This window comes from Tursiops truncatus, chromosome 18, assembly GCF_011762595.2.
Source record: "Tursiops truncatus isolate mTurTru1 chromosome 18, mTurTru1.mat.Y, whole genome shotgun sequence".
NCBI classification, from domain to species: domain Eukaryota; kingdom Metazoa; phylum Chordata; class Mammalia; order Artiodactyla; family Delphinidae; genus Tursiops; species Tursiops truncatus.
Genome location: NC_047051.1, coordinates 56326806 through 56343886, shown reverse-complemented (window position 1 = coordinate 56343886; position 17081 = coordinate 56326806). Strand labels below are relative to the sequence as shown.

Here is a 17081-nt window from a genome sequence, read left to right as displayed (position 1 = left end):
TCTTATTTCAGGTTAAATAGAGAAAAATCAATGTGAATATGTAATGAATCTTTAATATAAGACAGTTATAAAAGAATGATGTTAATTTTTCTCTTATGCTCATTAACAATTTATATTTTACATTTTGTGAATGTTCAGCTCATTGAGATTTTCAAAAAGAGGACCCTAGTCACAAGGGGGAGACTTCACAATATGGAATTGTAAACAGAAATGTCAGGAAATTTTTATTGAATGAACTGTATCCCCAGAGAGTTTTCAAATGTACTTTGAAGAAATATGACAGGAAGAAGAAAGTACCTGACCAGTGTTATCTCAAAAGTGAGAGAAAAACAAAGCACCAAATATTTTGGAACTTACTTTATCAATTACAAAAGTAAATATTTCATTAATTTTATTAGAAAAATACACAAGAAACATCTACTATAAACCAGGCACTCTTCTAGATGTCAGTATTCTGTATTGAAAAAAACTGGTGCAAATTATGCCCTTGTGGAGTTTTTAATTTAGTTTATTTATCATAATATAATAATCTGTATCAATATATAATTACAAATTATGATATATAATATGCAGGGGTATGAGAGTATTCATATACAGAATTCAATGGGGATTCTATATGGATTGAGGGATCAGGAAAAGCCACTCTTTAGAAGTAACATTTCACCTAAAAGGAATATGAATAGGAGCTTTCCTGATAAATATTTTGCAAATGTTCACATCTGAAGCAACAAAGAAGGCTTAGATACTACAATTGGTACACAGTAACTGAGGTAAGAAAGGTACAAGAGAAAGACGGTGGTAAGCAGGGGACAGTCTAATAAGGCCCCTTGCTAAGGAGTTTACATTTGTCATATGTTAAAAGAACACGTACTAAGGGTTAGGAGGGAGTAACATCATGTCATCAGTTATTTTTTACAGTAACAGTAGAAATAATGAAGAGACTATAGTCTGGATAGTTGCCATGATAGAAAACAGCAACTAATTAGCTCTCTATTCAATGTTTCTTAACACTGAGAAATAATGGTTGTAAAACTATTGTCTCTAACCTCCAAACTAGCCCTTCTAATCAACACTATATGATTCTGGGACTGGGACCCTACAAACTACATCTTTCCCTTCCCAGTGGCTTTCTGTAAGTTTCTACCAATAGACAGCACCAGCGGTGCCTAGTCTTCCTATCTGCATCACCTGGATAGTAAGAACTACTTTCATGCAGCTGCAGTTGGTTCCAGCAGTGGTTGGTTCCAGTTTCCAAATTCTTTCAATATTCACAGAACCAGCTTCACTGGCTTCTTTTAAGGCATCAGCAGCAGCCAGGCTGTGCCCTTCTCCTCCACTGTTTGAGTTCCAGCTCTACAGGCTCTTCCTCTGAGCTCCCAAGATACCACCTCCAGCTGGACTATGTCTCCTCTGCAGAGTTCTACTTCTTTGGGCCCTACCGCTAAACTTCAGATTCTGATAACCACATCTCTTTTTCCCCCAGGCCTAGGGGTGAGAGACACTCCCTGCACTTATTATTTCTATGATACGTTGGTATCTCCTTTTTCCTTTATAAATCCTCTAAGTCCTTCTACACCTATTTAATCAATTTTCTATATTAAATGCTCTTTGTTAAAATAAATCCAGTGCCAGAAACAAGTTTTTCTAACAAAAAAATCCTTAAAAAATAAAATTTAAAAAGGCAAAAATATATAATTAACATAATAAAAAGCTACAGTGAAAAAGTATACTTTTTGAAATATTATATTAAAAATAATCATTGCAAGTTGTTTTAATATTCAATTTTCACAGTTAGGATCATTTGTGTAGGTATATTCACGATCAATATTTTTACTCTAAATATAACACTGATGTCACTAAGTATTACAACAGAAAAATTGTACAGCTTAAAATGTAAAGTCAAGTCATTGACTCATTCATTTAAGTGAAATTTTTCTTGATACTCAGTACTGTCTGTAATAAGAAGAAAGATGAAATTTGCAATAGACATGCTCTGATAAGTATCAGTGCAATTACCTATAAGAGTTTACAAGGAGTCTATGATTGAATGTGTGGATGTAAATTAAGCCAAATAATTGTAATACTTAAATTACATCTTTGAGACAGATCATTAATTCTTACAGATTAACTGAATACTGTCACACTAAAGGAAGCATCCCTTGTTCTTTCTAATAAATAATAGTCTATTTAGAACTAGAAAATATCTTAGATTTTAACATAATCTAGATCATGACTCTATAATTTACAATTTAAAAGTATTATTATGATACATATATAGGAGTTAAATAATGATTGGATTATAACCACAACTTTCCATGCATTTATATACTCAGACTAGCATTGTTGCATAAAAATGTAACCAAAATGGAGGTGAGCCTTAGACTATGCCTGAAATGGGGTTATTATTCATCTTTTATATTTATAGAAATGGATGATTATTTGATTGTATCACCATACAATGAAAATTTTTCTTTTCATTACAGAATGATTGTAGCTGTTTATATATTCCTACTAGGCAGGATATTGTTCAGTCTGAATATAAATATAGACAGGGTTATTAGTAAAGTGTTCAGATGGAAATTTCTTTTGTTGGTAGCCCTTCTGAACCTGAATAGAAAAGTAAGAGTTGACATAATTAAAGCCATACTGCTTTATAAAGTAAAAAAATTTTAGCTGCCATATTGCTATACCAAAAATCAACTCATTTGAAGCACTATAATGATGTAGAAGAGTTTAGACTATATATACCATTACCATATGATGAATATTTTTTCCTGCTTTTAAAATACTGTATAATGGGAGATTAGAAAAGATCAGTCTTCCAGAAAACATTTTTTATAGCATGTATTTTGTGCCAATAGCATGCAAATAACAAAGAATATGTTTAATAAAAGATATGGTCACTATTCCTGGAAATGTATAGTCAGGAAGGAATATGTATAATACATTTTAATTGATACAATAAATGAGATATTTATAAAGTGAAAGGAGAGGCTTAGGAGAGTGATTATGCCTAACTTCATAAGCAAGGTAGAATTTAGGTTAAAATTGAAGGGTATTTTTTTCTTATAAAACTAAAGAATAGTTATATATTCTTATATATATATATTATATGGTTGTATAATATTATGAGCATCCTGATAATATGCGTATTAATAAATTAAACCATATGTGCCAAATGATTAGTATTAGTGAACACACATAGAGTTCAGGCTTTGAATGCTTACAGAAATTTTCACATAATTAGAAAAATGGGCTGGTCTTTAAATAGTAAGAAGTGAGATCAAGAGGAGGACATGACTATTTCCAAAAACAGGTGAAAACATGCAATAATATGTTGACAGGGGAGGACAGAACAAAATGAAAATATGCAGATGGAGTTAAAATTTTAAAAGAAAAAGATGAGGTATATCTGTAAACAGAAGTCAATAGTGCAGGCCCTTGGAATACCAGGTTAAGAATTTAAACCTATTGTTTTTTATTCAGTAGGTAATAAGGTGTTGGTGCAGGTTGAAATCAGGATTGTGACATGACAAAGAGGAATTTTAGAAATATTAATCCAGTGATGGCTTAGAAAATAGATTCTATTGTTATTTACAACAATGGACTATAAACAGTGTGTGGAAAAGACAAGATTAACAAGTGAAAATATGTTGTGCGTTAAAATAGGAAGTCAACACTGAGAAGGCCTACTAGCTTTTCCAGGCATGGGCTTGATAATTACATACTGTGAGATTGTCACAGAGGAAATAGGTTCAGAAATTTTAAAAAGGATAGACTTGCTTCAGGGGAAATTTTCTAGGAGAGTTGTCAGATAAGAAACTCAATCCCACAAAGACAAAATGTGTTTGTTTCCTTGGTATAAAGATGGCATATAAAAAATAAAATAGCTACATGTATCTGTCATTCTTGACTGATAACTTATTCCATTCACTTGAATGCCTTTTCATATCTTAGCTTTGTACATTCTTTTGGGGCTTTGACTATATCACTATTCAATTATGATAATAAATAAAATGTGTATATTACCATACATAGTCAAGAGTCTATAGATTCTTTTCTATATTCTTTGATTTTCATCTTTTATTACTTTCTGTATTATTTTAACAACTTTTTTCTTTACTTTTCAATGATGAAGAGAAAGAAACACGGTCATTAAGAAAGTTGAACCAGCTATCTACAATATTAAATAACTATATGTTTAACTGAATACTATAAAAATACAAAAACTCTGATTAACATATACTACTTCAACTCTTGTAAATCTTTGTTTAAAAGAAGTCTACAGAAATGTTACACAGTAAATGTACTTAAAAAGGGATATAAGTGCTCAATTATTGGACTTTATATATTTGTGAGTATATCACAAAATATAGAGGAAGCAGAGATTAAATACTCTGGTAGCAAAGTTGCTGATATATAACTTTTAAATACTCTGGTAGCAAAGTTGCTGATATGTAACTTACTGTTGAATGGATTAAAAAACAATGGTTACATTTTGTTCTCAATTTCAAATACATATAATAATATATTTTAATTTATTTTATTTTTATTATAATTATATTTTTAAATTTTATCAACCTTAAATGTATTTCATACATTCAAATAATTCAAAAGAACAGTATGACAACATCCTTATATATATGTTTTAACAAAATTTACCAAATTTTAATATTTTATTATAGTCTTTGTACACACACACCGTTACTTTCTGAAAATTTAGCTACTACCTATATATGTATTTATGTACATATATACAATTTAAAAGGAAGTTGTAGAATTCATATCACTTAAACCATAAATAACTCAGTATGAATTTTCTAACCACAAGATTATCTTCCTGCAGAGGTACAGTAGCATTATCATATTTGAGAAAATTATCTGTAATTCTATAAAAAATTAACAATGATACTAGAATATATTAATAATTTAGCTTAGAGTATATATTCAAAGCAGCTTTTTTTTTTTTTTTTGCGGTACACGGGCCTCTCACTGCTGTGGCCTCTCCCGTTGTGGAGCACAGGCTCCGGACGCGCAGGCTCAGCGGCCATGGCTCACGGGCCCAGCCGCTCCGCGGCATGTGGGATCTTCCTGGACTGGGGCACGAACCCGTGTCCCCTGCATCGGCAGGCGGACTCTCAACCACTGCACCACCAGGGAAGCCCTCAAGGCAGCTTTAATATGCCTTTTACAGCAACAAATGCTGCTGCTCCACCTCCTCTTCCTCCACTTCTTACTCATCCTACTTTTCTAACGCATAAGCCAAACAAGATATGCTCATTGTATTCACTGTTATTTTTCTTTAATGTCTTTTGATCTAGATTACTCCCCTAGCCTTCTATTTCTAAATAGCACTAATTTATTCAAAAGTCAGACCAAGTATCTTGAAGTATATCCCATAGTCAGGATTTGTCACATTGTTTCCTCATGACTACATACAAGTTGAAGAGTTTTGTGTGGCAAGGACATTTCATCAGGCACCAATGGCAGGTTTTTACTGTTGATAAATTAGGTTGAATTTATCATCAACCTAATTTATCATGAGAGGTTGAATAACAGGCTTCTCTTCATTCTGAAGGTTCATTTTTTCCCCTGTGTATTACTAAGTAATCTCTTGAGTGAAACACTTAAAATCATGTAAATAACATTCCCTCCAACATTTCTTCCAAAGGTTTAGCATTTAGATGATTCGGCTAAAATTAAATTTATTGCAGGGGATTTCAAAACGGTGATTTTCTAGTTCAACATTTTCTACACTTATTAGCCAGCAGTTGTTTTCTAAATATGAACTTTTGTTTTTGTTTCTTCTCCTCCCTCTCTCTTACCCTTAAAACTCACTATGTGCTCATAATATCTTATTAAATTTATTACATCATCATCATTATTTCTATTATGTCAAGTCTAAAATCGGACATCAGTAGCTTTTTTAAACCACTTCCTGTGACTGTATGACCGTAGCTAGTTCATATATTTATAGATGAAGAACATTTCCAATGTACATTTAGTTTCAATTCAAATTAATAAAATAGAGTTGACATGAGATTATATGCATTAATTTTATTATTGACTGGCCCACTATATGTGGTCAAGTAAGTAATACTGCAGTCCAATAACTGTGTCAGAGAATTTGCATGCAGGAATTTAGTATCTGAGTATCTAGTATAACCCTAAGTGGATATTTTATCTGCTCTGTGCATTTTCTGAAACCTTCCTTAACTCATGTTTTCAGTCTATCCTAGTGTTGAAGTATGTTCCTGAAGTTTACCAGCAACAACAGTAATATGATTTTTGTAGGCATTAATGGAAGTTTTAAAAATTAATTTTAATGAACTAAATTGAACAAAGGTTTTGGAATCCCATAGCAAATTCCATTCAGAACAAAATATTTTGAAAGGCTTATGTATGTTTGGTAAGAAATCAAAACAGTCACTGGAAGCTAAGGAGCTCAAAAAACTTTGAGTTCCAGAGAAATTTCTTGTTCAGGTCCAAGTGAAGTTCCTGCTTTTTGTTAGCCTGATTATTTTGCTTGAGTGGCTTCCTACAAATATATAACTCCCTCCCCTCTTCCCCACACACAAATCTTTAAAACATGTAAAATAATGAAATAGAGGAGTATGATGTCAACCTTACATGTGGGCTTTACCACAATTTACAAAGTTCTTATATTTTATCATAGTCTCTGTGTGTGTGTGTGCGTGTGTGTCTGTCTCAGAAAAACTGGTTATTCATCCTCTAGTAAATCTTTTTCTAGTTAGTGATTTTAAGCTTTTTTTTTTTTTTGCAAGACACCTGGAAAATGTTATTTTCTTGTCTCACCTTATATAATAGATGTTTTTGAAAAACAAATTAGGTTCTGTTATTTTACATAAACTATGAAGGAAAGGTATGAAAATCAGGTTTCCAGAACCCAGTACTTAAATTATATTTTCATTAATGTTTTCTAATTTTCTTAGCTCATTTGGTAATTTCCCAGTAAAGGTGCATACTTTGTTAGGATTAGTTTCAGAATTCACATCGTTGACTAAATAAATGTTTAAAATTGTAGTAACTTCTAAATTCACAGTAGTCAATTTAGTTATTTGTACTTCTCTCACAACTTTCAAAGAGTAATGCAATTTCGATTGGGCATATTTTTGTAAATGATGCAAATAATTTTCTCTAATTATTATGTTAAGTTTAATGTTAATTAAATACTGATGGTAAACCTAAGAATGTTCATGAGGTATTATTTTATTATTTAGTTATTTCCTATAGAATTCTTATAACTAAGGTTATTTTCTGAATATACTACAGTATTAGATACACATCAATTTTATTACTAAAATCTCTTCATATAAAATTGTTTTGAACATTGATTTTTATTTACCTAGAAGTTTTAAATTTCTGAACTCCTATAAGCCAAAGCAAGTTCTCAGTTACCCAGAATATTGATAAAAAAAGTACTATGAGATTTTCAAACTGGTACCAAATCATTATTTTTCGCACTTAGTATTGAAACATCTAATAGTAGATTCCAATTATTTTAAAAGTAAATAACAATATAAGGCAATAACTATGTCAGAGTTGGAAAACTTTCTGGATGTCCCTACTTAACACTTTTCTTTCCCTATTCCAGATGCCTCCATGTAGACCATAACTCCTCTCAGAACGGAATTATGAAAACAAGAGTGCTATACCCTTAAAGGTACAAACCTCTGCCATTTATAATCCACATATCTATTGCGTTAGAAAGATTATTGGTTTAGATATAAAAGAGCTAAAATGTGAAATTGTAGTAAAAAATAAATAAAATAATTTTAAATGTTATTCAATATCTAGAATATATGTAGAGTAATTATATAAAAGGGTTTGTGAAAGAGTATTTGAATTTGTGCATTTAATAGAGACATGTCTGTTACTAAATTTTCTGAGTATATTGTCAATAGTTTGTGATTCTTTTCTATTTATAGAAGATAAACTTTATCAGGGGGAATTTATAAACATATATTAGGATTATTTCTTTTCAGTTAGAAATTGCTAAATCTTATATAGCTCATCGGGATAGTCAAACCTTATTAACTTTACTAGATATGGCACCTTGATATTAGTTTAGTTGACTTTACTTAGAAAGGTGTCTCATATATCAGTTTGACAAAAACAAATTTGCTTACTGTCAAGTTCTATTTTAAACTATTTCAAAAATCACTTTTTTAAACTTTAAACATAATTTTATAAAAAATAGAGACCTATCACACACAGATATATTTTTTCTTTCCTTGGATTTCCTAAATATTTTACAGAAAGAGTGAGACACAATATATCTGTTATAAGCATAATCACCTGACTAGTTTTATCCTGCATAAACTTAATAGCAATATTTCTTTCTGTATCTCTTGGCTAATAACATTTTTCATGTTCCAGCAAGGCTGGACTATATTTTACTTTAGCTTTGAATTAAATCCTGGAAACTTGGAAGCAAGAAAAAAAAATACTTTTTTAAGGAAGAGTATATAGATCTTTGTCATATACTTTATAATCTTCATGGAACTTTTTACATATTTTTATGTTTCTTCTTTTTATTAAATATCATCAGAAATCTAAGTTATGCTATAAGATCATGACTTTATTCTAAACCAAGACCTTTTAAAATTAAAGGTGTTCCAGCAGTGAAGCATAAGCCGTTGCTAAGATCCTTCAGGAGAGTGAGAATAGAAACCATTCATTTCTTCTCTAATGGTATCACATATTTCCAATGGGAATTTTTATTTTAATGAAATCGATTGGCCTTTCCTTTGGCCTGAATCACAAGGATACATAAAAAGATACCTCTTACTCTTTTGTTTTTCTTCATGGAGACACTCCTATTGTATTTTTTGCAACATATTCACATTCTTTTCTGCTGCCATTTTTTCCAATTTATTTTATTCATTCCTAAAGAATTTAATGCTAGACACAACTCGCTCATGAGTGAACACCCATTTTTTTAAAAGAGTTATGCAAAACCCTGAGTAACTTTCCATATATAATAAAAGAGTGTCCAAGTATATGTGATTTCTGGTATATAAAGGCCAATTTTTTTTTACTACTCATGTGTTTCTGAATGTGACTGGTTACATGGGATAAGAAGAGGGGGATAGAAAAAGAGCATTAGTTCTAAAAATGATTCATTTTGAACATTCATTTTAAACATATATTCATAACGTTTTTAAACAACCTTCATGAGCTCTTCATGAGTTCAATGGCATTCCTGGTTCTTTAGTAAATTGCACCTCTTTCTCTGGATCTTCACAATGCTTGAGTAACAGAATTATACATTTGCCTTTAGCAAACATTTTATAATTTGTAGGAAGACATCTATATCCATGAAGTCAAAACTAAAATAATATAAAATACTGGTAACATCAGGTGATGTTTTAGGAAGGATACACTGAACAACTCTTTTTTCACAAGATACTCATTTATTATTTCTTAGTATTTCAAGTTAATGCATACTTTTGTGATTATAGGAAAGTTACTAAAGGAAGGGTCCATTGGCTCAAAGAATATAATGGAAACACTAAGAATTCTACTACTGCTTTATCCAACTGTACTGCAGAGGTTCAGAATAAAGTGTGCCACTTTTAATGAAGATTATTTTGAGCTAAAGGCAATTGAGACCCTGTGGGTTGAAGAGAAACTACTGCCCCTTCCTTAACTACTTAAAAGAATTTAAATTGGGGATTTTTTTTCAGAAAAGAGTTATTACCAAAGATAAATTTTACCCATGTGTCCTTACCTATATGACAGGGTAAACATCTAATTGCCAAACATCTGCTCTTCTTCTTAGAGACAGTGAATGACCTTCCTGTCCTTGAAAACCCCAGGCCTCTATCCCATTCTTTAGCTCAGGATGGCTTATATACCTCATTTTACCTTTATGCCACTGAACTTCTCATTTATATGAGATTCCTGTATGTACAGAATTAAATTTGATTTTCTCCTGTTAATCTATTTCATGTCAATTTAATTCTTAAGCCAGCCAGAAGAACCTAGAAGTGTAGAAGAAATATTTCTTCCTCCCCAAAATACTTTCCAGCAAGTGTCAGCTACAAAATTTCCAGCTCCCAGGAAAAAATGAAAATGTTGGTTCCCTTGACAGTAAAGCATTTAAAATGCTATAAGAGTAATATAATATAAAGCTTTTCTATTCTTCTAGAGTCTGTCTCTTGACTTGTCACGGGGTTTTTAATTTGCTATCTAATTTTCTTCTAAATAAAGAAAAACTAACTTTTTTTTTTTTTTTTTTTTTTTTGCGGTACGATGGCCTCTCGCTGCTGTGGCCTCTCCCGTTGCGGAGCACAGGCTCCGAACGCGCAGGCTCAGCGGCCATGGCTCACAGGCCCAGCCGCTCCGCGGCATGTGGGATCTTCCCGGACCGGGGCACGAACCCGTGTCCCCTGCATCGGCAGGCAGACTCTCAACCACTGTGCCACCAGGGAAGCCCAGAAAAACTAACATTTTAAATTTAATAATTTGTTTACTGTTCATCTTTATATCATTCCAGTTTTAAATGTAAATATAAGAGAATTTAACTCATCTGCAGAATCACTGAAATTACACAACTTGTATTTCATACTCTGTACACACATATGTATTTCTTTCTTAGACAAACAGTGAAAGCACTGTGCAAAAACTAAATCATTTTATTTAATTTATTCATATGTGTGCATTCTACCAACACTGTAACTTTGGCTTACTGATTAGTAAAGAGGAACTGAAAGGAAAAAGAATATGAGTTGCCCTATCTTCGCCTCTTTCTGTGAGAAACATTTTCAGTTTAATTGGTTTTCATGGGAAGTAGCATGACTAAGAAAAGTCTTGGTGGATTTGTGTTTCTTAGAATGCAATTGCTTTCTTTCTGCATCTGAAGCAAGTTTTGGTTTTAACAGAACATATACCTCTTGGAGAGCTACCCATGTCCATTTTTTCAGTTGTAGATGTAGCATGCCTATTTTGTACTCACTAGATAACTTGCTGAATTATTGTACATTGTGGGACCTCTGGAATTTAGTGTTCTTGGAGCATCAAAAATGCTATATATAAATAGGTTGAAAGAACATCAGATATGAATATAGGGCCTATCTCCTCTGTGTGTACACTTGTGCATTGGCCCATTGGATTTCACTTCCAAACCACAAGTTAAAAAATAAAATTATCAAGAATTTCAAGATGGTGCAGTAACCAAGTACAGAACCTCTTTGAGCTCAGGGCCTTTTGCAATTGCATTGATTGTACAAACTTAAAGCCAGCCTCGACCAGTAAACAGCATTGTCTTTTATGTCAGGTCACCTGCTTTCATGAGCCTACAGTTTCTCCCTTCTTGCACAGCTGCTTTTTAGAGAATAATTTTTCTCTATTATTGTAAGATCATAATAATTGTGGTAATTATCCATGATCTGTGCAGAAGAAAGCAGCTTTGGATATTGCAATTCAATATGTCGATTTTTATCGACTGAATTTGCCACCCCAAAATATGATTATTTTAAACTGATTATTTTTAAGAAACAGCAGACAAAAAGCTCTGAAAGCTGAGCGTGAATTACCCTTTTTCAAGAGACATTCACATGTTTTAAGGGAAATCTCCATTTGTGAGCGTCTTTCTCCCTGTACCAAGAAGAGAAGAATGACCAAGTCTCTAGAAATTCTTATCAGTGAAAGCTATGACCTAAATCTGCCTAACAACCTTATCCTTCTGATTTTCCTGATAGCTTCCCATAACTGGCTTCCCCCGCAACACCCAACATCTTCTTTTGCCTTTAGCTGGAGATGGGATTTAAGGTGATGGCCTGGGCTATTTTGGGAAGTTACTCAGTTTTCCTGGGTATCTCTCACATATACAGGAGTTATATGTGTTTTTAAACTTCTGTTTGTCTTCCTCCTGTTAATCTGTCCTTTTTTATTACAGAGGGGTCTCAGCCTAGAAGAACCTAGACAGAGGTAAAATTATTTTTCCTCCCCTACTTATCTATTTTCACTATTTTTGTTAATGACATTCACTTGCATCATCATCTCTACCTGGTGCCATTGTTTTGTTTTGCCAAACAAAAACCTCTTTTGTTTTGCTTTTGTTCGGGGAAAGAAAAACAAAATGGAGTCAGTATTGCTAAGTAGCTCTCTAAAATGGACCCGAAGAGGCCATTGAGGAAGTGAGACTTATGCACGCCTCAGCCTGAATGGAATCTGACCTTTTGACCACTGATTATCTTAACACAGGCATCCAAAACATCTGCCCAATGCTGCAGAAACTCCAGATACTTATCCCATCCTATTCTAAAATAACTTGTGATTCCTTAAGAACAAGTATTTCCTGACTTCCATCAGAGTCAATCACAATTTCTGCCAGATAACTTTAACAACCTTTAGCAGTTGTCCTCATAAGCCCCTGACTCCTTCTCTTCCCCAGAACATTCTTCCAGTTTTTCCCAAATCTGTGTCTCCCAAATTGCATATCCTAAGACCCCAAATTCAGCTCTTTGTTCTTTGCAGCCTTGATATCAATTACTATTCAAAGTTCTTTCAAGGCAAAGAAAGTAAACATCTGATTCTAAATCCTGAGGGAAAAAATTTTTCTCCTTACATAAACTATCAAAAAATACACATATTTTCAGTCTGTCCCATACCTTTGAATTCAGGGTAATAGGTGCAAAATTGCCGAGTCTTTCTGGATTTATGTCATTGAAATTGGCTCATTCTAATTGGCATCTAACACCCAACTGGTAGATGCTATGTCAGTTATGATTCAGTGAATGTCTCTTCATCTTCAATATGTTGCTGACATTTTAAACTGCTATTTTTCTTCCTTCATGGTTTTCTGATTTTAATTATTCTGCTACTATGATGTTTGTCTTGTTTGAATGCAGAGGTTTTTTTGTTTTTGTTTATTTGTTCTGTATTTGTAATATGCTTTCTGACAATTTTCCTGAAACCAAAATGTAAAAATATGAAAAATACTGTAAAGCCAAGTAGCTTTGGGCTTGCTTCCTAACGTTTCAGAGAATCACTAATGTTTTCCTTCCAAGAAAAAAATGTGTTGGCAGCTTTCCTTTTTTGCATTAGAAAGCAAAGCATACAAAAATTCATACTAACAAAGACTGTTAGTTTGAATATCTTGAAAGGAAATTTCCAGTGGCACTCAGACTTCAACATTTTTCCTTGCAGTGACACTATGATTTAAGCTATTGTAAACTTACATTGTTTTTCTTGAAATTTCTTTAAGTGGATCTTTTGTGTATGATCAAATTATCTGATAAAGATTAAATTAATAGGATCCACATCATTTTGAATTTTACAAAATTAATTTATTACAATATGTAAATGGGAATTATTGATAGTAGTTATATCAAAGTTTCACCCCTGATTTTTAGTCCAGATATATGTTAAAATATAATGGGAATTTAGTATTCATCCAGGCTCAATATTAAATGGTAAAAATGCAAATATATGAAGATATAGTCTTCATGAATTTACCAGTTTAGCTGGAGACATATCATGCTATAAGCACATTTAACTTTGCTCTTCAAAGGTGTGCTCTTTTCTTTCAAATCTTTGTAGATTGTCTCCTCTCCTTTATCATGGTTTTTTTGTTGTCTTATTACTTTAAATTGCAATTGGTTAGATCTAGCCTCATTAACATGATGTTCATATTCTTCTCTATAATAAAGTAACTGTAACCTATATTCCTGATAGAGGTAAGATTATATGTCAGTGGTTCCTTGAGTCCACTGATCCACCAGGATCAATTACCTAGTACAATCATAATCCTCAAAAGGCTTGTTTGTGGACAATCTCTTAGAAGGGGATGTGAGGATGGGGCAATTAAAGGCATTCATAGCACACATTTGTCCCATGAGCTCATAGAGTAGAGCTATTTGCAAAGAGCAGTGTGAACACATGAGAAAGATGAGGGCTCCATCAACTTAGAATTTCAGGCAAGCTTTTCCTACTGCACAGCACTGGGGTGAAACTGTTACATAGGCATTCAAAATCCAAACAAGTAGTTGGTGAAATTCCCTCCCCCAAAAAAGGAGGTGGGGGGAGAAGAACATGTGCAAATAGTGTAGCAGTATGGTACGAAAATAGCAAGCTTAATATTTTTGGAGTTTATGTTAACATATGAGTAATCATGTAGTGGAATTGCTGCTTGATATCTTGGTAGAACATGGAGAAATTTTGAGACTTGTAATCAGGGGCATGAAGAAATTTACTTATTCATAGGTCATATTTCTACTTTTTTCAAAATTCTCTAAAGAAATTTAAATTTAGAAAGTAACTAGCTATTAGATTTAGGAAAATCCTCAATTTGGGAACAAAAGGATCAAAAAATACCCCTCCAATACTTCTATGAGAGTAGTTTCACTTACTGGGTGTTATAAACTTACAGTCTTTGTATGTCTTTGATTAGAGTTGGAAATTAAATATGCTGATTTCAGTACAATGCCAATAACTTTCTCTATTCAATGATATACACAAATTTAATTATTACCTAACAAATGGAATAGCTGTTTTCTTGCTTTCAAAAGCTGTTTTGCTTTTAATTTCTCTTTTCCAAATTTCAGACACCTCATTGCTATTTGTATACATTATATCACATTACAGTTATAATGCTTCAAAGGAAACATCAGGCTTTATTAAACACCAGAATAGTTATTGACCCAATTTTGAATGCACATGTTTCATTGTTTGTTACGTACTCTCAGAGACTAATTAATTTGGAATTAAGATCAGTATTTTGAGAATTCCTTTTAATTTTTTCCCAACACTTTCAGTTCTCTGCCTTACATTAACATTCACACTTAACTACTTGAAACAGTACTTACTTATATAGCAAATGTAATTAGTACTTTTAAAGCCTGAAGGCTAGCAATTATCCACTTTCTATTAGTGAACAACTCTTATTACCCATCGTAGTCATTTTATTGTGATAGAAAATATTAAGTTATACAAAGCTTTAGTTCTGACACAGTGGTAAAGAAGGATAAGCCATGATGGCATGGCCATTTTGAATCCTATTCTTCAAAAAAATCAAACATTTAACAATACTGAATACCTGTTATGCCCCAGACACAGGAAGTTCTTGGCTTTGATAATACACTAATTAACCAAAGTGACTCTGACTTCAAGGAGTGCATAACAGAGTGGAGGATACAGACAATAAATATAACAATATATAAATAAAAATAACAATAAGGTTGGCACTATATCTTATCATTTGCTAGAGTTTGATAAACATTAGGCAATTAAGAAATGTTTCTGAATGCACAGATCATGCCTAATACCGTTCTCCAGTTTACAAACTACACTTCTCTGGCAATGCCATTACATTTTGGAGAACACTATATAATCTAAAATCATCAACTCTTATAATAAATTTTAAAAGATGTCTCAATTATCTTACAATAAAGGCTCTTATAAGGAACCTCATTTTAAAGTTAGAGTGGTGAAGACAGTTAAATATTATTCTAATATAATTTAGCTATATTTAACAATAAATTTGACCCAGCTAACAGATGGTAAAGTAATCTTAGTTCAGCTACATTGCTCCTACTACAACTTTTATAATTCTGGGTGAGGTAAAATTAAAGTGGTTGAATAGATGACAAGGTCATGTTCAGAGATGTCAGGCATTTGATGTCAAGCAAAGAACATTGGTAGAACTTTGATTGCCACCAGTTTTCTTTGTTTTTGACATCTGCTTCTGGTGGTATAGAAAGTGGGAACAGATGCAAGAATACAGTGTAGGACAAATATTAATTGTGACAATCAGTGTTCCTGCAGTTTTGAAACAAGGATTTTTTTTAAGTCAGCAAATGATCATAGACAATAACTGAATCTGTTAAAAAACATAAATTGGTAAAACAAACAAAAAATCCTTAGTGCAGTCATATAAACTTTTAAAATTGCAAATGAGAAGACATTAAAAGTTTATAGATTGTTAAATCATGATGAATTATTTAGATTTATAATTCCACATGGTTTCAAATGAAATAGTGTGGTTTAATTTAAAAAATGGGAAAGGGGAATTTATTAGTTAACTTGCAAATAACTGTAGGGATTCAGAATACATCTCCCCAAGATGTGCATGCCCCTTTGACATATGGATTATTTTGAGCTGAAGGCAATTGAGACCCTATGGGCTCAAGAGAAAAAACTGCCCCACCCTTAACTACCTGGAAGAATGTAAATTGAAGATTTTTCCTGAAAAAAGAGTTATTACTAGAGAAAAATTTAATCTAAGTAGCACCATCTATACGGCAGGACAAATATCTAACTACCAAACAGCTGCTATACATCGGCTGCCTATAGTCCTATGAAGGATATTCCTGTCCTTGGAAGCATCAGGCCCCTATGCCATTCCTTAGCTCAGGGATGCATATATACCTCATTTTACCTTTCCGTGTCTGAACCTCTCATGTGTGTGGAGTTCTTGGCTCTCTCGTGGATGTGGGTGGATGTGGGGTTCTCATACATATGAATTAAAATTGGATTTTCTCCTTTTTTTTTTTTTTTTTTTTAAGTACACGGGCCTCTCACTGTTGTGGCCTCTCCCGTTGCGGAGCACAGGCTCTGAACGCACAGGATCAGTGGCCATGGCTCACGGGCCCAGCCACTCCGCAGCATGTGGGATCTTCCCGGACCGGGGCACGAACTCGTGTCCCCTGCATCGGCAGGCGGACTCCCAACCACTGTGCCACCAGGGAAGCCCCGGATTTTCTCCTATTAATCTGTTTCATGACATTTTAATTATTCAAGTAGCCAAAAGAATCAAAGAAAGGAAAGTGGGAGAAAAATTTTCCCCTTTCTGACACAACTATGGTACTTCATTTTCAACTTTCCTTACAATAAAAGAGATTACAAAAGCTAATTCTATATTAATCATTGTTAAATAGACAACAATTACTACTACATTTTTGAGGGTGTGGATTAATATATTATTTACTGCTCTTTAAGAATGCAGATGGGAAAACTGGACAGCTACATGTAAAAGAATGAAATTAGAACACTCTCTAACACCATACACAAAAATAAACTCCAAATGGATTAAAGACCTAAATGTAAAGCCAGAC

General features: G+C 32.9%; 1 long non-coding RNA gene across 1 annotated transcript in view; it reads left to right on the top strand.

The window, feature by feature from the left end:
- LOC141276984 (uncharacterized) overlaps positions 1 to 16873 on the top strand; it is a 77409-nt gene extending 60536 nt beyond the window's left edge. Inside the window, exons 2-4 of the long non-coding RNA XR_012327474.1 lie at positions 7616 to 7684; positions 11924 to 11955; positions 16533 to 16873. This is a non-coding gene — a long non-coding RNA (uncharacterized lncRNA). The remainder of the gene's footprint in view (positions 1 to 7615; positions 7685 to 11923; positions 11956 to 16532) is intronic.
- Positions 16874 to 17081: the final 208 nt, after the last annotated feature.